The 24491-nt window shown below is 38.7% G+C and overlaps 1 pseudogene; it reads left to right on the top strand.

The window, feature by feature from the left end:
* The first annotated feature begins 17 nt into the window (after positions 1-17).
* On the top strand, positions 18-24307 carry LOC136280504 (E3 ubiquitin-protein ligase rnf213-alpha-like; annotated as a pseudogene).
* The last annotated feature ends 184 nt before the right edge of the window (positions 24308-24491 follow it).

The raw sequence follows: 24491 nt of genomic DNA, 5'->3' as shown, positions 1-24491 counted from the left end.
GTTTCTTCCAAAGCAAACTGAATCAACCTTGAAAACTGCTCAAACGTTCAATTCACTAAACAAGTTTCAGATTTTTGATCGACTGTTCTCAGAGAGCTTTAAAAATTGAAACAACTGAAATCTACTTCCGCCTGCAAAGGGATTTCTGGGAATTATTAAATTCCCCGAGGCCGACGAAACCATTTCATAGTATTTCGCGGAAGCGATTCAACATTAAATAGGAAACATTGCAGTCGCAACGACTTCTTCTCTGCATCGACATCTAGAGAGCTGTTCGTGCGGAAAATTCGGATTTGGCGGGGGAACATTTTCTCAAAGCGAAACATGTAGCTTCAGAAGCATTTCGTGTTACGATGAAGTGCCCATCTTGTGGGAACCCCGAACTGCGAGAACATCACCGCTTCTGTTGCAATTGCGGCTCTAATTTTGCTGCTGTAAAATCATCAGGAACTTCAACAGTGTCGAGTAGCAGCTCTGAGCAGTTAACAGCTACTTCAGGTAAGTTGCAGAGTTTCTTATGTGCGAATTGCAATAAACAGGGGAGTGGAGGGAGGAACTATCGAAACTAAGGACTTTGAATGCGATCACGAGATTGCCTGTTCTGGGTAATTCACGGAGGATAAATTTGAAGAGGAGAAAATACCCCGTGCTTTATTATTGAAAAGTTGGACTCAAGGATAAAACACAAACACACCGATATTTGAACACAAAATGAAACAAGAGACATTCTATCTCTTTGTTTAGACGACACCAGGTTCATAAACTAATGGGTCATTGCGACACGGCTAATCCCTTGAAAAGTTTCTTTTTCGACATGTTTCACTAGTGCAAGTGATTTGAAGAATACAAGTGTTTTACACGAAGTGCTTTTTCGTTTGACGAAGAGGCGATGATCACTTCCTCCATGTCAAAATGGTTGACTGAGTTCGGGCTTATTCTAAGCTTTCTCAGAGCGAGAGACTTTTCAGTGTAGATAATTTATTTTGACGAATTAAACAAGACATGATTTCTTTATTGAATACCGTCGGACGACAAAGTTTGCTTGTTTCATTTAATGTGTACTATGAAATAGGATTGTGAAATTATAGGGTGAAATGCCAATGCAAAACAGATAATGAAAATAAATACCAAATTTGCAGTAGACTGAAAGTAGTTTGGATTCAGATGAATTATAATCAAATAGTCCTAAAACAAAGATAGTGTGAAGAGGAGAATATAGTCTGCATAGCAGATTTATGTTTTTTATTCTTAATAAATGTTGGTGCAGTCGTTCGAATTTTACTGTAAACATCGAATTCCTAAAAGATGAATGAATACAGTGACATGTATTTGAGCTGTTGCATTGCGTTATGTGTCGCAACATTATCGTCTGGTGATTATGAGTCAGGAGCATTTGAAAAAAATTTACGAAGCTATACGTACTGGCTCCACTCTCTGCTTCAAAATCTAAACTTAATGATTTGACAAAACTAAACCATGAGCCATGATTGGAAGCTCTTTACTCCCCTGGTCAGAGGTAATTTGGAACAGCAGTCAAATCTAGATCTCAGAATTTTCAATATTCTCAGAATTTTCAATTTGTAATAAACTAACAAGGTTGACATTGAGGCCATTATCGTCTTTCGTATCTGCTTACAAAAATGCATGATATTTAATCTGCGGTTTGATAATGTCATAAAATGTAAAATTTTACTTGAGCAGAATTCCAGAACCCGCCAGAGGCATCTGAGAACAAACTTGATACTTCTCCTGATCAGTGCCCCAATGTCTCTGGCCAAACACCAGTCACGAAATCAGTCACTGGAGCCGAAAGAAGCAGCGATGATGAAATTACCAAAGAGGGTTTGCCAGACCAGAAAAATGTTAACATTCCATCCAATCGGGGTGAGATCCAAGCTCCTCAAGAACAAGGAGCCGCTCTTATTGACTTTCCTGCTGAGCCAGGGAAATTTTTGGTGTCTGACTCAAACTGTGCAGCCACTGAAAGCTCAAACAATTTTCCTGGCGCACCGAAATTCGCAAACACAGTGGAAGCCATTGAGCGGGAAGCTGGCGAAAAAATATTACAACCAGAAACGTCTCGTGGTGAAAGTGCAACGGCTACCGCGGTAAGAGCTAACGTCCGCAGAACTGGGATTTAGGCTGTACTAATAAACTTTTGCTAAAAATCCATCGACATGAACAGATAAAAACCTTTGTAGCTGTTTTTAAAGATATTTGGATCCTCAAAAAATCACTTTCTAAAACCTGACCGTGAGTTGACGGCCTTTCTAAACATTGCTTACTCTCCCACATTTTGAGTCAAAGAAACCGAGGGAAGCATTGTGGACCAGTTTCTTTTAATGATATATAGTTGGGATGCTTACAGGTGTACCTACTTTCCTGTTAGAAAGTGACAGTCTCACTAGGTGGCAAATTTACGGATTGGATGTCTCTGTCAATAAGAACGTCAAAGTATATTTTACAGCTAACCAGTAGTTCTTTGTAGCTTTAAATATTCAGTCATCTTGGAAATCTTTTACGTAAGTATTTAGGAAATGTGGTGATGGCGTGCACACAATGTCTGTGAGTAACTAATTTATAGCCTCCGTTGGTTTCTCTTGGTTTTTCAGGTACCGACGGATCCTCAGATTAAAGATCAACATGAAGCTAAAGCACAGCGCAAGGAGTGAGTTGAGAAATCATTCTTTTCATGATTAATTTTTTGTTATCTCGATATATTTTACTGCTGTAAATTTCCCAAGTTAAGTAGCATATCTTTCTTCCTTGTTAAACCTTGCAAGCCTCTAATAGAGTATTGATAAATTAGGATTTTTTGGTCTTCCCTGTAGTAGTGAATCTCTTGAAGACAATGTGGAAGAGCGAGGTCGAAACAATAAAGAGATACTTATCCAATTCAGTGACGGGGAGAAAGTAAACAATCCCAAACAAGTGGAAGAACACGGTAAAGTTCAGTGCCCAAAGGAAAAGAAAGACGATGACGATACCTTGAAAGACAACCAAACAACCAAAAACATCGAAGGTACTGCAGGCGCACATCAAAATGCAATACCACTAGGGAATGACGATAAACAAGCTAACCAGTCGATGGTCACTAATTCTGATGCAGTGTCAGCACCGCCAACCAATAATGGACATTATTTGGTGGGAGGCAGTGGGGGAGGCAACGAGGCTACTAAAAATCCCAATGACCCCAATGAAGCAGGTACGGTAGATGAAAATCTTGGTGACAGTAAGAGTAGTGACAACTTGACTACAACATCCAGAGTTCAGAAGACAACTTGTGCAGATGAATCACCCAAGGCTGATCAACATTTGAATGGGAAAACAAAGACAAGCCAAGACGCATCAATTACAGTTATTTTTCACGCCTTATTGACGCCAACTTTTAACGTGAAATTTAATGAAGGTGACAAAGTGTTTTTGCGTGGAGACCGCCCATTCTCGTGGAATTCTGGAACTGGACAGCTCGAGATGCGACCTTTGAGGTATTTAAATTCGATAAAGCTCTTTCATGAACCTTACTTTTATTCCTTTTTCCGTTTATCTAGGTGTTCCCTGTGTAAGTCTTTTTTTTCTATGCAGGACCAGAGCTGGTAGAAGATGATTCACATCTTTGAAGAGCCTCTTCACTCCATCATCGTCCTTCAAAATTTCGAAAGTCAAAACCTTTTCGAATTTGACACTTTTAGCAAACTTCAACCTTCTCCGGTTTCCCATTAAATAATTAATAACTAAATGAAAAATAAAATTTTGAAGAGAGAAACTGATATTGCTTGACCGTTTGGGATTTGACGAGATCGTTTGTTACATGTCATTTACAGGAAAGTGAACGACCACAATTGCCTGCTCGAGGGAAAAGCTAATTTCACTCTCGGCGAGGCCTCTCGATCGATAGCGTATAAGTATGTTGTGGTGCCAAGCAGTCAAGGAAATGCTAAAGGAAAGACAGTTAAGGATCTTTGGGAGTGTCTTATTGGGTTCAGGCCATTAAATGCTGGGAGACATGTGAATCGATGTCTACGCATCCCTGAAAGTTCAATTAAAGCCAACGGTAGGACTAAAACAAAACCTTCTTGGTAATGTAAAGCTGTGTGAAGGCTTCTCAGCCCCTGCGTATGTATAGTTAGGCACCAATGCTTTGAGGCACCCACAGTTAAGGGTATATTCTATGTATTTCAAATTGGACCGAAAACCTTCGGGAAATTAGATATGATGTGCATTTGATTTCATGTATTTATATATTGTATCTATATATTGTATTTGTACTGCATTCATTTCTTCCATTTTTCCTTCCTTCACTTCACCATTCCTTCCATGTTTTTCGACGAGTAATTGTTTCCTTTGACATTTCTACAGCCACATGGCACCAGTATGACGATGCAGTCTTCAGTCAACCTAGCTTTTGGGATTCTATCCGCAGCCTCTTCCCTAAATGGAAAGTCAGTGATGCCGCAGAGGGTCGCCGATTGGCGATGATGGCCATGCTCCCAAAATGGAGAGAAATCTCCGAAAAGGAAGGAACCAATGGGCACGCTACACTGAATAAAATCAACAATGTACTCCATTGTATGTCGAGGGCCGAGTTTGAGAACGGCGGTAATTTTTATCCGCGCATTCCAGATGGCTTTAGTGCCACAGAGGTTCGCACATTTTGAATATTTTTTCTTTATCGGGAAAAAACAGGTTGATTTTTGTCTTTTGTCTACATAGGAACCATTCGCGAGCAGACACACTATGAATTCTGGTGTGACACGTTTTATCAAAAGTTTATTACACTGATTAAAACTATACTATGAGGTATCTGTTAAGTAGAAGAACACGTTTTGATGTACTAATAACAGGCACAAAAGCAGAGTTTGTTAAGAGAGCGAACAGTCACGGGATAGAAATGCGAAATGGTGAAGTACGTATCATGAACTGATAAAGTGCGCGTTTCAGGAAGTAACTACGGGAAGTCCCCATTTCTCAGTATAGTTGATGTTGAAACGCTTTATTATGTTATTAGGTATTACATGGATACATCTCCCAGCAATTAAACCGCAACATCCAGACACAGCAAGTTCATACCGGGGATGAGGAATCTCAAGCCAGGATACTTGTCACGTCAGCGGTAATTGTATCCGTCGCCGTTGGCCATGAACAAGCTTTTTTTGGAGATGATGAATTGAGGAAACTTTTTGAATGTCTCCTATTACATGGCGATACTGAGAGAAAAAAGTGCAGTGGGCTTGACGCTTTACATCGACACTTTCCGAAAGAACAGTCTCAAAGGTAATATTTGTTGTTTTCCTATACTTGCAGAGTTTTCCGAGAAATTTGAAAAAAACAAACAAACAAACATGAAAAAAAAAGCAAGTCAATTTAAATGTGTGCGCAAACGACCGTGTAGCGTCCTTCTCACTTATGTTCGGTCGATAGGCTAAATGATATTGGGATAGTGATGATAAGGTTGTTTTAATCCCTTTTTCAAAAAAGGATGACCAAAAAACTAAACATGCTGGACAAGAAGTTAGCACTTACAACGATAGCATGCATATTCTGATGTTACATACAGCAAGAGACATCTTCCCTCTTAAATATTCTCTCTTCATTTCTCCACTTTCTCCCAACTTTCCCTTTTTTTTTTCGGGTTTTTTACATAATTAATATATTGCGTGATCCCAAATTATAAACGAATTCTCCTGCAACAATTTACTCTATTTAGACATGTATGTACGCATCATTTGTGAACAGTGATAACACTTGTCAGGGGTACTAAAAGTTGTACTTGTATTTCTCAGCTCTCTGGCCAACTACTTGTTACAACTTTGCATATTCGTCATCGAATATCGTCGAGGTATCTTTCACTGGTTATTTGCGATGCCATTGCTTCATTTTTTGTCCGATACCAGTAAGCCATTCTCTTTTGAAGAGTTGACCCCAGAACCGCGTTCATTAGAAGATAACAACTGGTGGGGAACACAGGGCCTGAATTTCAAAACTGTTCGGCGACAGGTTTCCTTTTCCAGGTACAAGTGTTTCAATTTAATTGATAATATTGATAATATCAGTTGAGTTAATGACATAAATTGTTACGTAATGATAACCATAAAATCAAGGCTCAGAATTCGTTTTTTCACAGTCCTTTCCTGCTCATCTTGTTGAAGACTTTGGTCACGTCAACGAAGGTGAATGAAAGCAGCGGCAATGGTGAATAAAACTTTTAAATTCGAATAGTGACAGCTTCTTCAACCATTCTTAGAATTACAAACAAATTAAGCGGAGCTTTAAAGCTAGGTAGCGTGACTATTATTGTAAACTTTAATGCTGCTAATGCAATAATTTTTGCGATGACAGTTTAAATTTTCTTATGGTTTATTAATTTAATCACGATTGCAGGAGTAGCAACCCGGTACATCTATTCTCTCAGCTCCGTTCGATGTTTGAGCTTGATCCCTTATTTATAAGGACGTTTCTGTTGGCACTTCCTCTCCTTGACATAGCAACGGTGCTACAAAGAGATGTGCACATACCTCTTCATGAAGTCGCATGGACAATAACTCGAGTTGTGGAAGAATCCTTACCTGACGTAGAGGTAGTGGTATATGCGTCAACTTCTTCTCCTCCTTTTTCTTTGAGCCACTAACATCATCTGCCGCATAGCTGCAATCGAATAAGACTTTTGAGACACTTGTCAGCAAAGGGAAGTTTTTAAACTGTATGGTGTCAAGGGCAGTAGCGTCTGGCCTATGCGTGCCCCTGACATTATTTTATAAAATTAAAAAAGAAAAAAAAAAGGCCTATTTTCCAATTGTTTTATTTTCTTTCTCTCGTTAGTGGGATCACCTCGACCAGTGCTTAAGAGAGATGAATACCAGAATCATGAGTGATTTTGACAGGTAAGACTTGTAACTACTAGATTGTAGGCTTTCTCATCAATTTGAAGAAGGAAATAATTTAGGACTTTCACTAGTTTTATGTTGTGACCATAAATGTTAAGTGTAAGATTGAGAAGGTGTGGTAAAATTGCCAACATATCTTTTTCATGGTGATTTAAGAAATGTAGAAAAACAAGGTTTATAATGCAATTAAATTAACATTCGTTATTTTGGCAGATTGGAAGATGCCGACTATTACGTCGTTATGTCCGTAGCCAAAGCATCTGCGCATCTTCTACGTCGACTACTCAAGGAACCCAATTCAATCTTGTGGGAGAGAATTCAGATTCTCTCTAATATCTTCACTCTTCTTGGGAGCAGCCTTGTGATGGCAAAATGCATCCAATTCAGAGTTTTCTCCACTTCCAAAGGAGGACGAAAAGAAAGTCGAAGAAAGCATACAGTTATTTCAAGAGGCATTACAGATTTTACGAGGCTCCTTAGATAAGCACGTAACCTTGATTAACAAAACAGAACATGAACGCCATGAAGAATTACAGGTAGCATTTCATTATTCAGGCAGTCATTTCTGAGTCATGAGTCCATACGTTTGTTCGTTTTATTGTTCACTTTTCCTGCTTCCTTGTAGTTGATGTTTTGTCTGTCTACCTGCTTCTTTTCTTGATTGTACCATACATAATTACCTTGCTCCCCTTCGCTGTTTACAGGGCGTATAAATACAAATTGAAGGAAGAGATTTGGTGTTCCTTTCTGTCGTTATTTTACGATGAGTATAAAATCTGTGGCAAATACATCTTCTATTATTTATTAGGGGTGGACAGCCATGCTCTCCTTAAAACTTGAAGACGATGAGTTGCAGCAGCTTTGGCAAGAAAAATTAAGGGAGTCACTTAAATATCGCATGGATCAGGTAAATTTTCTGCTGGTTTCTTTCTACGGTGTTGAATGTTTTGGAAGATTTCGGGATTAAAGTAAATTATTTTGTTTTCTTATACACATTAGGATATAGGAAGTCACCAAATCCAATTAACAGTGATTAGGAAATCTGGATACTCTACCTTAGACAAGCTTTTATCAATTAAATTGGGGGAAAAAAATTTTAAAATTGTTCGGGAATGAATGGCTAAGGTTCTGTTATAACAAGCAACCAGTAAACTTTAAACTGATAAAGTGCACTCGCAGGCAATTAAGAGTGAATTTCCAACTTTTTCTTTCCCTCGTAATGAAACAGGTTTTGGGGTGAAAAGGGCGCGCGTCGGTGTCTAGATTGGTTTCGTTTAGTTTTCAATATTTTTGATCCCAAATGGCCTGATTTAGGGAGGTTGCATAGGGTTTTTGCTCAATGCTAACGCGCCCTCCAGCATAATGTTTTTTTCTCGAAAATTTTTATGTTTTCGCTTTTCAAGGTCACTAAAAGCCATCAAAAGGGAATGACCAAGGTTCGGATTATCGTTTGATGTAGTTAATATCATCAAAATGGTTTTCATTATGAAGCTAACGCTCCACGAAGGGAGGCATTCGTCAGCGATAATTTGGCTTTGCCTTTTATTTTCTTCAATTTGCATCCTAAAATCTCGCAAAATTTCCAAAGTTTACAAGCCTCCATTAGGAGGCCCCGTAGGGTTTTTTTTTCGCCCGCGAGATCTGGGTGCGAAACAAACATGGCGGCTCGATACGATCGCACGATTGTTATCTGAAAAGGTGTTAACAGTTTCACACAATAATATTCATAGGCCTTCTGCGCCTGAAAAAGAGGTCAACCAAAAAGAAAACACCCTGGGAAAAATTGCTAAAAGGCGACAGATGATGCAGCAGATTTTAAAGTTTACGTATACTCAGATCTTGGTGAAGTTCTATTCCACTACGTAATATTTCGTGACAAAGAAAATAGGGATCTTTCGAGCAAGATTTATCGCGTTTTCTTCGGTGGAATTTCCTAAGATTTGCTGTGTCCTTCCTAGGGCCTGTTGATAAGAAAAAATTCATAAGACCAAATTCGAGATAAAGGAAGAAAACACAAAATTGCCAACAGCGAGGAAACAACCATTCTAACCTCTATTTTTTATGCTTTTAAATGATCGGCAGGACAAATTTCATAAAATGTGAAAATTTTGAGAGATTTCACCGAAGGAAAGTGGAGAAAATCAAAGGCAAAGCCAAATTAGTACTGGCGAGCGCCTCCCTTCGTGGAGCCTTCACTTAATAGTGAAAATAATTTTGATAATATTTAAGTAAAGTAAACGATAGTCAGAACCTTGCTCATTGGCCTTTAGTGATCTAAAAAAGCAAGCGCGCTCGCCAACATTGAGCAAAAATCCTATGGAGCTTCCTTAAGTTCACAACGAGGTCCAACAACCGTAAGGCGAATATGATTCTCCATTAAAGTACCTGTTTAGAGCATTTTCTGGTATTGAAACATGAATGGATGTTTCAAATTGCAATCGTCCATTGAATTAATTGACACCAATGAACTCTTACATGCTCATTTTATAACCACAGTTGACACAGGGGGATGTGATAAAACTTTTCTGCTCTTTGGACCGACAAATATATCATCTAGATATCTCTGAATGTCTCAAGACTGCCGCTTACGAGGCTGCAGATCTCCTCCTAGAGGTAAGCTCAACTCAGTTCTGTACGTCAAGATGAAAATGTAATATCACGTTGGGATCGCCATGTTTATACAATCGTGGCGAAAGGTCCTTCGGAACACGAAAAAGGTGCACATTTCATAGTACTTTGATGACGTTTTTCTTAGGTGAATGCGCAGGAAATAGTCAAAGATAATAAAATCAACGTTGCAGAAAGGATGTGGAACTAGGAGGGATAAAGGACTGTATATCGAAATTGAAGCCTAAAATGTGGGTGCATTTTCAGGAGTGTTCTAAGGCTTGTAAAGATTAGAGCTACTTTGGCCGCTTTGGCTGCTAGCGATTAATTGGAATCCCTCTTTTTCGGAGTAAATACGTCTTACTTAAACTTTGTTTCAGAGCGGAACACTGGAGAACCAAATGGCAGATTTAGATCTTGCAACGTCCAAGATGCAGTCTACTGAAGTTGTTGAACTCTTTTCCCTTCTATTGGAGACCTGCTGGCCCACCGACACTAACGAAAGAGACCTGTCTCAAGATAAAGTGTTGGAGCATATTCTTACATGGAAGCCAATGGCACAATATTTTAAACATTTTGGTACGTGTAGTAGTAGGATTTGACTTAAGTATAAAACCAATGCGCGTTGTCATAGCTTACTGCTGATAAGCCTAAAATTAAAGATCGATGTTTTCACTTCGTTCTATAGCTAATAAATCTGTTAAAGGGCTAGGGTATTCAGTTATACTTAAAAAGTTAGAATATTTTCAGAGACTAACCTTACAAAACTTGCTAAGACAAATATTAAACATTGATGTATCCTCCCAGATGCTGAAAGTGTTGGAAATGCTTGCTTATCCGATGGCGGTTTGAAACTTCGTGTTTTTGCGACCTCGCTTGTAGAACACGTAGCACTTTGCCTGAGAAGTGGTGAAATTAATGTGAGCACATTACGAATTGTCAATAAAGACCGTGACAGATTTTTGGAGTTGTTCTCTTTGCTACCTGAAGTTCCAGAGAACATATCTCTAAAGGAAGAAGTTACGGCTGGGGCTGGCATTGAGGCTAGCGGGAACCAGAGAGAAACAGCGGGTGTGGAGTTCCTTCTTGAAATGCGCGTTGAGGAGCTCGAAGCTTTTGAGAAGGAAAGAGATGCTGTTTCCACTTTCATTCACATGTGTTCTCTTATCAAATCAGGTATATTACTGAAATATTTTACTTCCTCACAAGCCTATTTACTGTGAAACCTCCCCCGCCACTATGAAGCTCGTATGTTTTGCAAACACCGCCAGTGTGATGCAGACTTTTGATGCATAGAGAGCTCAAGTTCTGATCACAAGTGTCGTTTAATTTCCATGATAAAACTTCGCAAGAGATGAATCTGTGTTTGTGTTCAATCTATCTTAATTGCTCCCATATGCATTTTATTCAAAGTTTTTTATCTATCAAGAAGATGTTTAATAGAGTAGTTTGATCATTGGGGGGAGTGTAGTCCTGAGAAGGACTGTTGTCAGTAGTGGTGACTGACGTTCGACAACCCCACAGTGTTTCACGTTCGACAACCCGAGCGGAAGTCATCATCAGAATAAAGTGAATAGTTTTTTTCAGCAGCTGACAACAGTCCTTCTTAAGACTACACTCACTCGGACGATCAAAGTACACTATGACATGTTACCCCAGGCCTCAAACCATTTACTGCGCTACCATGAAAAATTGAATCGTAGCCCGCCCATTTCACAGCATGTTTCTGAAATCAACTGTTGATTGCAAAATTTCTCTTTTTAGTGGATATTGACCTACAAAATATCAAGGAGAAATTGGAAATGGTCCTGCCCTCTCGTCAAATACTTGAAATTTGCCATGAACGTCGACATGGAGATGAACCTGTGGTAAAGTTCTTTGATCTTACGATAACGAACAAGAAAATGATACAATCTTTGCATGATATTCACCATAGCCTTCTTTTCCGCGATTTTTGGCAAATGTGTGGTCAAAGGACCGCCGATTTTTGCGAAGATGAGCCTGGGTTTGACGGGACTTTGACGATAGACAAAGTACAAGAGCGTCTTTGGCTGCCTTCTTATCGAAAATGGCGAGGCCTATGGGAAAGAATTATTAAAGGTGAAATCAGTCTTCAAGAAGTAGATGAGAAATTCCACAGGTTCAGTGATGACCCCAAGGCTTTAGACAGGGAAATTAAGGCAGTAGTGATCAAATTTTCCGAAGAAGACGACATTGACACCGTTCTTCTTGGCCGTGTTGGTCAAATCAAACAATGCCATAAGTTGAAAGAGTGCGAGGATGCTGCAGCCACAAGTTTAGATTTCAAAGAAGCAATGCAACTTCAGGGAGACTTCCAATTGCTGAATGATTTTCGTGATCAGGTACATTTTAAATGAATTTATAAAAAAGCTATATCTAGAGAGGAAGTCTTCTTTGTTTTTTAAGGAGAAGTATTGTTTTTAACAACTGCAGTGACTAAGTGTTAGTCTGTGATTTACTTTGCCATAGTTGCTATGGTGTATAGCACTTAACGACCCATCTGTGCTTGTTTTTTTTAAGATGAATGAAGAATTTCAGAAACGTTTACTCGGTGCCATCAGTGATGAGATTTTCCAAGTCGCAAGAGCACTTAAACGTGTTTCACGACCAATGATTCAATGCTTGAGGACTGTCATTGAATGCAAGGAATTCATATTATGGCTTCGGGAAGAAGTGAAAGGTATCTCGAACTACTTCTTGACATTTAAGTAAATTACAAGAGGTCGATAATTGGAGAAAGGTTAAGACTTATATACTAACTCATCGACCAGTAGCCAACCGCCTGATTTAAGAACCTACGCACGCAACTTAAGGAGAATACAGTATCCTGATATGACATTTTACTCAGTAACTTTTAAAAACTCACAGTTTAAACTCTGACTTTGTAAATTATCTTCAGGTCGAGAGGAAGTGAAAACACTGGTAGATCTGGCGATGATGTCCGCTGATGAAAGTGACATCCAAACTGATCGTGTCTCCTGTCTGCACACCACTGCCCTTGGATTCGCACCTTTCATATTTGACCTGGCGAACAAACACGCTGACTTCGAGCAATTGATGGAGATGTGTTCAGGTGTCTGGGAAGAGGTGGAAAGGAACGAAACCTTGCCAGTGAAGCTGGTAAGATATTTGCACGATGACTCAATCGCTTAAAAGTTCATTTTAAAAGTTCTTAAGTTCTTCAGAACAAGTCATTCAGGTTGTATGAAGGATTTTACGTAATTTTACTTTGTACGCGACTCGAAACATCAAAATGTCTCCCCTCCATAGGCTAACACCTGGTTTCCAGGAGATATCCCATATTGATGCAATTTCGAAATCAAATAAATGTTTCACCATGATTGCGTTTCAGCGAGTGACTTTAATTATTCAGCCGGCCACGTGGGACTGGCCCGAATCTGCATCTATCGAGTTAAACATTCTTCCCCATACTTACAGAAGTTACCACAAGTTACACTTTTCACAATTATTTTGTACAATTCTCTCGTAACTGTTGCAGCTGGAACATTCTTTGGTGGAGGATTTTCAAGCAATTTGATTTTCATTTTCTATTCTTCATACGATACTCACAAAATCTGGAAAAAAAGAGTCCATAAGATATTTGAACCAAGGCAAAACCAAATGAATTAAGCCGTCGAGCAGCGTGTAATTTTTATGTTTCAAAATGAAGTTGGTGACTTTCATAATTGACGACTCAATTAATTTATTAAAACTCATAGGTGTGATCTTCCTCTTGTAATGGACTGTCTTGAATTAATATAAGTAGATGTTAATTACTATTATTCTGAGCGCCTTCAAGGAGAGAAAAGCAAAACAAACATTTTCCAAAGTATATATTTGAAAGTATGCTTTTTTGTTTGCTGGCGTGTTACAGGGGTTTTTACGACGAATATTTTCTTATTGTTATGTGGGATGATTTGATAAACAACTTGAAAAGGAGCTAGGGGGTAAAATGGTGTAAAGTTCCATACTTTGATTTGTTAAGGAGATAGTTTGCACTTCCTGTTCTTGTAGAAAGATATCAGTGATCATCTTCAGTGGCTTAAGGGAATCAAGGATGAGCATGCCATGTCGTCTCTCAAATTAGCCCAAGCTATAAATGCAAGAGGAGTCTACTCTATAGGGAAGTTGGACAACGGGACATCTACTCAGCTCTATGACAAGAAAAATGTTCACTCTGTTATTAACCTACTACTACTACCAGACAAGAATACTGGTCAGGCAAGAGAATTCAATCTGGAGAAACTTCAGGAACTGCAAAGTAAACTGGCTCTCATCTCAGGAAAGGATTCACAGGGTCAGGAGGACATACGAAATTTTGGAGAGGTGAGATATCGGTGTAGCTTCACGAAAAGTATACGAGCGCAGTTTGATATGTTGAACGTTACCCTTTCGGGATCGGGATCTATACCTTGAGTTCATTTGTCGGTTTTAGTTTTGCTTTCCTCTTTGATGATATTCCCAATATTTTAGCCGCCTTACTTCTCTTCCGAAGCCTTTTTATCGCCTCTCTTAAGTCTCGGTAGTTGATGGATTGGCGCATTTTTCAGTCTAGTTTTTAGTTGATTTTCATCATGTTGCTGTTGCCTTATTTATTAGTTTAATTCTATGTAACTTTTTCGATGAATTTTTTTATGAATACTGTCAACCACTGCTTTACATCGACTCCTCAAATGTCAAAAAATCTTCAAAAGGAGGGTGGAAAGCCAAAAAAGTGATATAGAAGCTCCGATAAACGTTTAACACAACATATAGTTAACCATTTATTTAAAACAAATTGTAGTACAATTTTATCATTCTTGAAATAAAACCCACAAAATAGCATATTTTCAATAACATTCTTTCTTTCTAGTTATTACAAGGCGTTGTTCAACTTGCTCAGGCTTATGTGAATCTCTGCGAAATCGGTGATGTGTCTCATCTCGACTGGAAAGGAGAATATAAATGCAAAAACATTATGGGGAAGAGGGTCCTGGTTGATATTCAGTCAAAGAGCATAGAATTCGATCATCGTTACAAAGAATGTAAAGAACACATTAACTCACTGAGAAAGAAGTACCACGAGTTGAACTTTTTCACTATACAACAGCTTCTTTTCTTGCGCAAGGAGCTCGCGGGTCTGAAATACAGTTCCACCATGGAATATCTACATCGGCTTCAAGTTTATAGTCTTCTTGAAAAGGTGTGTCCAGGCATCCACCAGTCATTATTACAAGAAGTTTTTCTGGATGCGGGGATCTTATCGCCAGATTTTAGTCACTTCAGTGATGGAGACACTCTGGGGGATGCAACTCAAATCGCTTCTCTATCAAGTCAAGACGGAGAAGACAACTCCGTAGATGAAGTGCAGATTATCGAGAAATACGAGAGCCTTCTTAGAAATGTGGAGAAGTTAAGTCATTCAGAACCTGAACGTCTAGCCGTGGCAGCTCTTGTTAACAATTGGCAAAGTAAGGAAGCTGATCATGTTTTGTGGTGTTTGCAAAACATGGAAGACAGCGACCTTGTGGACGAACTCTTTGAGAGAGCTTCAGGAGACCCCAGATTCCATAAGATCGTAGATCAGAAGACTAATTCAAATGCGGAGTTGTTGCAATTATCCCAGAATTCTGATTGTGACCAGATAAGGTGACTAAGTACACTTAATGATGAAATAAACACCTACCAGATATTGCTAATTCAATTGATCATCCGAACTACTGTTAAATAATAACATCTGATTATCATGAAAATTTGGGTAGTTTTCTGCGTCATGCAAAATTTCCCCAACCTGAGGGAAACCACTGGATATTACTTTGTAAGACCAGATAATTACGCCAAAAGTTAAAGATTCTCAGGGATTCAAATTACGTACTTGACAAATTAATGCGTGTCTGATTTTTAACGCTGAAGCGGCGTTTAGCGAGGATTTCAGTAGCGCTACTTCCGTCTCCTCTCTCCGAACGCTTTTTGTGACTTAATTTTTCTAGTATTCCCTAATCTTAATTTGCTTCTATTAAACATTTGTCGTTTTTGTTATTGTGGCAGTGTACCAGGAAGCAGTGACGATGAGTTGAGCTTACCTGACGAGCCAAACCTGGACGAAACAAAAGGGGGCACCTTTTTCAGTCTAGAGGAAATAGGCGTATTTCTGTCTTACTTGGCAGCTAAAAAAGGTATTTTAATACCACGATTTACTGGTCATATATCATGTTGCCTTCAATCGAATTTTGTCTTTCTCTCCATGATGATCATGGGTGTGATGGTATTGTTGGACCAAGAATAAGTTCAATTCGGGTTTCAAATAACTTTATATAGGATTACTTCAGCAATTGATAAACACACTTACAGCGATTTTTTGGAATAGTTTAGTGAGAACGTCATTTTTATCTTAGCTTCTTACCATCGTAAAATGTGATCTCCAGCCTTCAATCAAATCACAGCAGGAATATGGCTTATAAGCCATGATTTTTATTTCAAGAAAATATCAAGCAACCATTGCATAAACGATTCCTCTTCATTATAGAAGGAAGTCTAGAAAGAAGAGCTTTCCCAAGTTACCTGAAATTAGGAGAGCCGAACCTCGTGCTCGTAACCAAGGGTAAGTCACTCTCATAAAGATGTTCGATTAACTTCTTTCTTGATATTATAACTTTTCTCTGTTTGCATGCATGTATCTAGGCACATCCCAGTTCTCTTTAACGAATTTCATTAGTCTGCATGACTGGAAAGGAAGGGAAAGTTTGATTTGTTTTGTTAAGCGCATCGAAAATCACAAAACTAGATATTCACCTATCTGATTTAAATCACAGTGTTGCGACTTTTTCAAGAAAGTTAGCCACCCTGAATGAATTCGTTACTGGTCTGTCTCCCCATCATTTACCAAATTGTCTTTTAAACCTTTGGCACAGCTTATCTCTTTATACTATCCATCCTGGCCACTTCAGTCATTTATTATTTACATGTTTGCTCATTGCAGAACAAATATTTGCTGCTGTTCTAAACCTTTATAAAGACGAGAATGTTCAGAGTTTGCCAAACAGTGACGAAGTTCTTGTGTGCACAACTGAAACGACATCCGAAGAGGTTCGGACGCTCTTTAGATACGCTAGTGGTAGTGCTAGTGAAGTGAAAATTCATTATAATTATTTAAACTTTGCGCGAGCGGAAAAGCCACTGACCAAGCTACATGTATACGTAAATTTCTTTAAAATGTTTCTTTCGATTATGCGTGTAATCTGTGTAACAGGACCCATTGCGCTCTTATAAACGTTTTGGTAATTAAAATGACATACACATTTACAATGGTCAACAATTGTCTAGGTGGAGTTGCTATGGCGTCGAGCCCTGGTAGGCGATAGAAACAAACTGCATTGTCTGGTGAATGGTGATCTGTTAGACTATGACGTCAGCCAAAAGGTGGTGGACTGTTTACACACATTGATGCAAGTATATCCCCATACTGAAAGTAAGTGTTGTTCGACAATTTGCGTCTCGGCTGGGTGTTTTCGTCTTTTCTAAGAGATGTATAGATGTGTAAAAGCTACGCCGATTAAGATTTTCGTTTTCTATGCTCCAGTTTCAGTTTCTTTTTCCTATGCCTTGATAAACTAACAGAGGCTCCTGAGAAGAAAATGTAAGCAATCAAACCAAAGTTTGCGTCCACTGATTTACCTACCCTAATATTTTGTTAATTTCCCTCTCGATATCTTCAGAATTGGCCCTTGTTGTTCTATGCAGTAGCGAAAACGAAGAGCGAGCTCATATTATTGCCTGTTTGGAGCAGTACAAAGTATTAATGCCAAGATATCCTCGACCAGACGAGCTCCGCCGCTACATCGAAAAACAGTTTAGAGCACCAGAGCAGATCCCTGGCGAGTATCATGAGAAGCACGTTATTTGGAATCCAGCTGCAACAGTTAATCGAGCGGCAAAGTAGGTTCAAATAACGGGAAATTTAAATTTTATTATTGTAACAACCTTTTTGACCAGAGACGTTTCATCCCTCCCAGGTTTTAGCATCATCATTCGCAGTTGATAGTTTGAGAAATGGGAAAAATAGATATACAGTAACTCGATGAGAATGAGAGACGAAAAGCATGTTCGTGTTTCGTTTCAAAAAATGCATAATATTTAGAGGCGATAAGGTTGTTTTCCAGATTGTGCAAAAAATTGCAGGGTACGAGACTAATGATATCTTAAGGGAGACACTCCAAATAATCTAATTCTTATTTAAAGTATATAGTCGTGTTTATCTGCACAGTATCATTGAAGCATGATCTGACGCAATATGTTTAAGTACTTTTAAGTTTAATTTATTTCTGATGGTAGTAGAAGTGAGATAAGCAATGTGGAAAAATGGATTTGCATGTTGTTTTATTTGTTAAATCCAAAGAACTACCTGCCCTTTTCTTTCTCTGAGGCAAACAAAGTCCCTTGCGCCCTAGCTGACGGATACATATTTCTTTACTGTTTTTTTTAAAGCTTTAATGTTCGAGTAGTATCTTCTGACCACTCTGGAGTAGGAAAAAGTTTGGTTGTGCTGAGGTTGGCACAAGAGGTGGCGGCTCTTCCAAACAACCGGCTTGTTGTCAAGACAATGGAAGAGGAGAATGAAGAACCACCTCTTCTGCGTGTCACAATTCCTTTCCACGACAAACATGCACAGATCGCAGATGTTGTTGGTTTCTTTCTGCCCCATGCTCTCCCATCAGATCTACCTTTGTCCAGGATTTTCCACCTCGACCGTTCCTCTGCGGTGCGTTTTTCACATAAACGTATCTTCCCAAATCATTATTGATTTGCGAATTAATCGATTGAACCTTATGTTGATTACCGAAATCAATGCTTCTATTCGAGAAGCTGCATCACTTAGACCAACTATTTCTCAGAATTTGTTTGCTTAATATAATAGGCCATTTTCGATACATCCAAATTCGATCTTGGCTCAGAGGCTTGGGGGAATAAAACAAAGGAAATCACATGGAAGTTGAATAATGATATCGATAATGGCCTCTTACGTTAATTGATTTAACTCTTATGACCTTTTTCGACAGGTCACGCCAGAATTTGAAACACTGCTCTTCAATTTGCTGATCTTGGGTGAACTAACAGATGATTGTGGGCGCGTTTGGAGGAGGAACTCCTACGACTTGTATATCGTGGAAATTACTAACTCCACCTCTATGGTAACATTTTTTGTTAGGTATTTTTAAGTTGTTGACGCAATACGTGAATTTATACGAACACTGAAGCCTGGAAACATAGACAAACCGCTTTGTTCGACTTTAATAATCACCTCATGAGGCCCCGGCTTCGGGTAATTTCAAAATTTTCCGTGTTATAAAAAAAAGGATAACAACTTGCAGATTTCTTTTACCTTTGTATCTCATTAAATAGAATTCAACAGAGTCAACGGATGCATGCAGGTTTCATGAGCTTCTCCCACAAGTCAAGTGTTGTCTTCCAGAAGACACCCTTCCTTCCTTAAGGAAAGGCCAGAGTAGGTTCAAAATTGTTTGTACAAATTTGTGTCGGTGTACCATTTATAACGCATCAGGAGGAGTGTGAGCTGGAACTTGATTGATATCATTTACAGCTTTGCGTTTACCCGGAATATAATATATTTGGGAATTTTCATCCTTTCCCTTTGCTTGCCACATTAAATGTTGTAGTTTTAAACAGTTAACGTGGTATTTACAGTAATTTTTCGAGTTTTAGTCTGCCCAATAAATGCAGAGGAATTTTTTAATGACACTAGCAAAACTTAGTTATACTTATATTTTGCCAGGGCAAGGAGAGATTAGCCGGCCGTCGTTTGATGAAGAAGAATTGCTAAGCGACGCAGTTCAGCGTGTCTGGTGGTATCTTCACCTATTTGAAACGAACCCTGAGGTCATTCAGAGCTTTCGCTTTAACCCTCAAAGAAAACTTATGGACCCAGCGGAATGTCTTGAAACGCTGATAAGGTTTGCAACTTTGTTTGTGCGAGATGCATCATTTGTCTTAGAGAAAGGTGGTCATTCAAACACTTGGTCCTTACGTCGTGGTAACAGTTCCGAACGATGTTTCCAACGCTCATCTCTAAAGTTCAGTGTTTAAGAAAACGTTCAACAACTATGTATAATGACACGTTGAAATTTTTTGCTGTTTTGTCTTTGGAATACTCATGGCTTGTCTACGTTTATTAGGAATTGTGGAGTATCCAACCCATCCTGGTCAGAACTTCGTAATTTCGTGAACTTTTTGAACAGCCAGCTTAGTGATTGCGAGGAAAGTGCTTTCTGTGACCCGTTGCTAACAGCGGACACCTTACAAGGATTGAAGACTTTTGTGGTCAAATTTATGATAATTATGTCTGAGGTAAGAAAAATATTCAAGAGGCAGATATGAGCGGCAACCATTGTAGAATCGTGTATACATGTTTTAACAAACATCATTGAGTTCTGCTAACACTAATTCGCTCTGTATTAGGATTTTGCAATGCGATCATTAACAGACAAAGAAGGCCATATATTTAAAGAATCTCTTGAGGAAACAGCTGAATCATACGAGGAACAAGAAATTGTTCCTTTCCAGCTACGAAGGCGATGGGAAACCAGGTAACTGACTTTTTTATCTATGGATTACCTCATTTGTGTCACAGGTTTCTCAATTTGTGAAACAGATTACCCCATTATGTTGCAGATCGAGCACTTTGATAAAAATATTTATTCTTATATTTCTTGCTTATTCCTTTCTGAACTTAGCCCTCATCCATACATCTTTTTTAACCCGGATCATGCGACCATGACTTTCCTGGGATTCCAAGTTGATCAAAATGGAAATCTTCTAGATCCCAAGACCAAAGAAATCATTAAGCGTAATATCATGTCAAGACCCCTTCGAACAGGACTTCATGTGCAGAAAGTGGATCTGGACAACAACTTTGAGTCTTATTCGAAGTAGGTATTCATGAACATTATATGATGGTTTTGCATGTAAGTTATTCTAATGGGCTGCAAGCTAATTTTAAGCTATCAGCAGTGAGTATTTCCTACTTGTAAAACATGCAGACAATTTTCTGTAACGTATTCACTTGTCAAGGAAACATTTTCGCTGCATACATCGGAAATTCAAAAAGGTGGACGACAATTTTTTTTCTCTGAAACTCGCTGAGTTACACGGTAGAATTTTCCGTATACCTTTACCGTTTTCCTCTCTGACCCCATTTTGTTAAATCATCTTTAAGTTTTTCTACTAGGCTTTATTGCTCGAAGTCAGGCAATTTCAACGTACGATTCTATTTTGGTGGAGTTGAAACCATATAACGGTAAAGCTTAAATTCTTTCTCGAATTATCTATGACTCGCTACAAATGCCAGGTGACGAGATGAACGGCCCTCCTAAAATAATTCTTATGGGAAGTGAGTTTTTTAATTGTTCTTACAACAGGGTTGACAAAATTCAATTGTTGTGTTCTGTCATGGCAATCGAGTGCGGTTATGACCCAGATGAGTCGTACGAATTGACGGGTGATAATGTGAAGAAAATTCTAGCCATCCACATGAGGTTCAGATGTAACATCCCAGTTGTAATCATGGGTGAAACAGGATGTGGAAAGACAAGACTTATTCGGTATTTGTGCGGACTGCAGACCGAAGGAGAGGTGGAGGAACGTAGAAACATGCTCTTAATGAAGGTGTAACCATAGAATCTATTTCCTGTTTTGTAGTGAAATGCTGTCAATGAACATCTATTATAAGTTTACATAATGCAACTGCGCAGCTTGGTAACATGAAACCAAAAAAAAAGTTGAATCTCCGTTTTAAGGAAATTTCCAGTACTAGAAAAGAAGTTGAATAGAGTTGTTCCATCTGTGAAGGCAACATATACGTATAAAAAAGTTATAAGAGAATTTTTTTCGTCGGAACGAAAATGCGTGTCCCTTGATGTTGGTTATAGAGTGTCCCCAAAGTACAGTTGTCCCAAAAGAGGAATTGAAGCTCAATGCAAGTCATGTCATTGAAGCTTCGCTTATGTTATTTTTCGTAGCTGTATGTTGTTATTGCTATTGTTTACGGTCCCTTGTAAGGGTATTAATTTCACCGCAAATTGTTTATCGTACAAAAAGACGGAAAGTTCTCCAGACCAAATAGAACATGATCAGAGACTAAATCCCCCAGGCTGCAATTATTCCATAGGTTATTTCTCTTATGTTTAATGTACCCGAATTTTGGAATTCTCGAGGGTCTTTGACTAAAATTCCAAGATTACGATACTTCGTCACGATATCAAATCTTTGTGCGTCCATTCGTTCTACACTCTTGAACTACCCAAGTAGAACGCTACGAAAATGTATGCAACAACACTTAAGCGGTATAGCCTCAGGAGAAAGACCAGTAAGTAGGGTTCGGTTTCTCAGCTTGTACCTCTCTTTCTCTATGTCATTTAAAGCGGGAAAGGTTTAGTTCGCGAGACTTGATGACTCTTTTTCACTAGATCCATGGCGGCACCACTTACAAAGACATAGAAAGGAACGTACTTCATGCTGAGACAGTGGCTGTCAAGAATGAACGTCTCGGAAAAAAAATCGACACCGTTTTGTTTTTTTGATGAAGCAAACACCACTGACGCTTTAGGAATGATAAAAGAGATTATAGTGGATCGAAGTTGTAATGGTCGTCCCCTGAGTGACAATTTGAAATTCGTTGTGGCTTGCAATCCGTATAGGAAGTAAGTTCAGCGCTAACACTATGAAATCGGTAATTTTAAAAGTAGAATTATAAATGAGTAATGGAACATTTTCAGGCAAACTTGACGAAATACGTAGTTTTGTTGATGATTGCATCATTAAACCACAGCAAAGCCTAACTAAGATATATTCTCGGCAGGCATACGAAAGAATTGATACATAAACTAGAGACCGCAGGATTGGGCTATCATATCAAAGCAGATGAAATTACAGAGAGCCTTGGTAAGATTTTTCATCAAGCGATATTGAGTTGGAATCATTAATTCATTTTAGTTGATCTTACTTTTATTGTGTAATTATATAGGTGGAATCCCATTGCGTCACCTTGTTTATCGAGTGCATGCTTTGCCAGAAAGCATGCGCAGTCTTGTGTGGGATTTTGGACAGCTGAATGCCGAAGTGGAAGAGCTTTACACTCGTCAAATTGTTAGAAGATTTGTGAGTAGAAGTACTTGTGGTTTAAAAACGCGATGTATTCTAGCAAGTTTGAAAAGGGAGAATAAATAGTGTTCCCCCTTCTATAAAATTCGTTTCCGAAGTTTAAATGAGCCACATCACATTAAATTAGATAATGTTTAGTCTCCAAGAAAATTACCGCGAGAAGAAGACTGAAAACCCCAAAGATAATATCTTGGCAGGATGAGGCAAAACGTCGGTAATGGTAAGAATCATATAGAGGTTACTAATACCGTTGCGGAAAGCGGAGAATAGTAAATTTTGCAAATTACGAGTTCGAAATGTTTTGGCTAAACAGTCCAAGATACACTGTGAGGCAACTTTTTGAACATTTTCTTTCTTTTTAATCTTGCAAGTAGCTTGTCGAAATCTCAATAGTTTCACAATTATGAACTCCTCCTAAAATATTAATTTTGAGTAATGCTTATTTTCGATTGACGGATACTTACATCTTTTTAAAGGTACGTGAAGGTCTTCTTCAGGAAGATGAAAACCTGGTTATTGCCATAGCAGCAGTTTTAACAGCCTCCCAAAAATACATGAGAAACAAAAAGGTTGTTTGTAAATTTATCTGTTACAATTTTTGGTCCTATTAGCTTGCTAATAGCTAATGCAATCTAGTAGAATTATTACCTTTTGCGATTTGCAAAAAAGTCTTCCCCTGGTTGTTGTAAGTCACCAGTTCGCCTGTGTGGTAGATACTGAAAGAGTTTAGTCATAGCGTAATAATTTTACAGAATGGTTCCATTTTCCTATTGGATGAGTGCAAATTTGTGAGCTTACGTGATGTTAAACGAGCCATGGAGGTCATGATCTGGTTTTACCAACACTTTCAAGATTTTTCTGGTTTGATGGAAGAGGAGCGACGTAAAAATGAAGAAGGGAGCGAGAGTGAGAGTGACTCTGATTCTGGAGAATATTCACCTGATGTCAAAGAGACTCTCTGATTCTGAAGACGACCAATGCGATCAGGAAAAAGCTACAGCAACAAATCATAACGACAGTCGGAGTCTCCGAGATCACCTGGGCATGGTTTGCTCCTTAATAGAAGTTAATTCCACAGGAAAAAGAGAAGAGCGATCTACCGTTAGCGAGTCTATGTGGGAGCGAAACTTCCGTTTTTCTTCCAAGGAAACAGCATCTGCAGAGTGCAAGCCTGCACAAATATTCGACTATGCAGACGCAAAGAAAAGAGAGAAGCGCGTGCGAAATTCTTGTTCAGGAATAGGCAGGTGCGCTTTACTCGATTTCTGTTACAGAGTATTCAAATCACCTTTAGTTGGAAAAAAAATGTCATCATCTTTTGTGTGATGGTAAGATGTTTCCTGTCCAGTGGTTACGATCCCTCAGATCAGCCCTTTCGTTTCGCCATTTCTCTCTTTTGAAACATTTTAGGTTACCTCCACACAAAGACTACATTTTTGTCCCGAAAAACAGTCCATACATTTATTCTTGTTCTCTCTGTAACGTTCACGGTTAACAAAGTGCATTCCGTCTACCAAAATTAGTTTCCATAACGATCAACTAATCATCAACTGACAAACGATATCGCAAAATACAGAGCATAACTTGTGGAGATGATAGACTGGATTTGTTTCTTTTCAGTTTGACAGATCTTAATTTTTCAATTCTTTCAGGATCCGTTTGAAGACATTTCAGAAAGTTTTAAAGAAGAAATGCCACGAGATACAATTGCATTACTAAGTGCAGCACTGAAAAGAATGGACGTTGACTTGTTTTTGAGAAGAGTGATTGAAGTCATCAGTTTGCGGCTTGTTCATGAAGAAAGAAATCGTGAAACGGGGTAATTCC

This window comes from Pocillopora verrucosa, chromosome 4 (assembly GCF_036669915.1).
Source record: "Pocillopora verrucosa isolate sample1 chromosome 4, ASM3666991v2, whole genome shotgun sequence".
NCBI classification, from domain to species: domain Eukaryota; kingdom Metazoa; phylum Cnidaria; class Anthozoa; order Scleractinia; family Pocilloporidae; genus Pocillopora; species Pocillopora verrucosa.
Note: the sequence above shows the minus strand (reverse complement) of the source record. Positions and strands in the feature narration are given on the sequence as shown.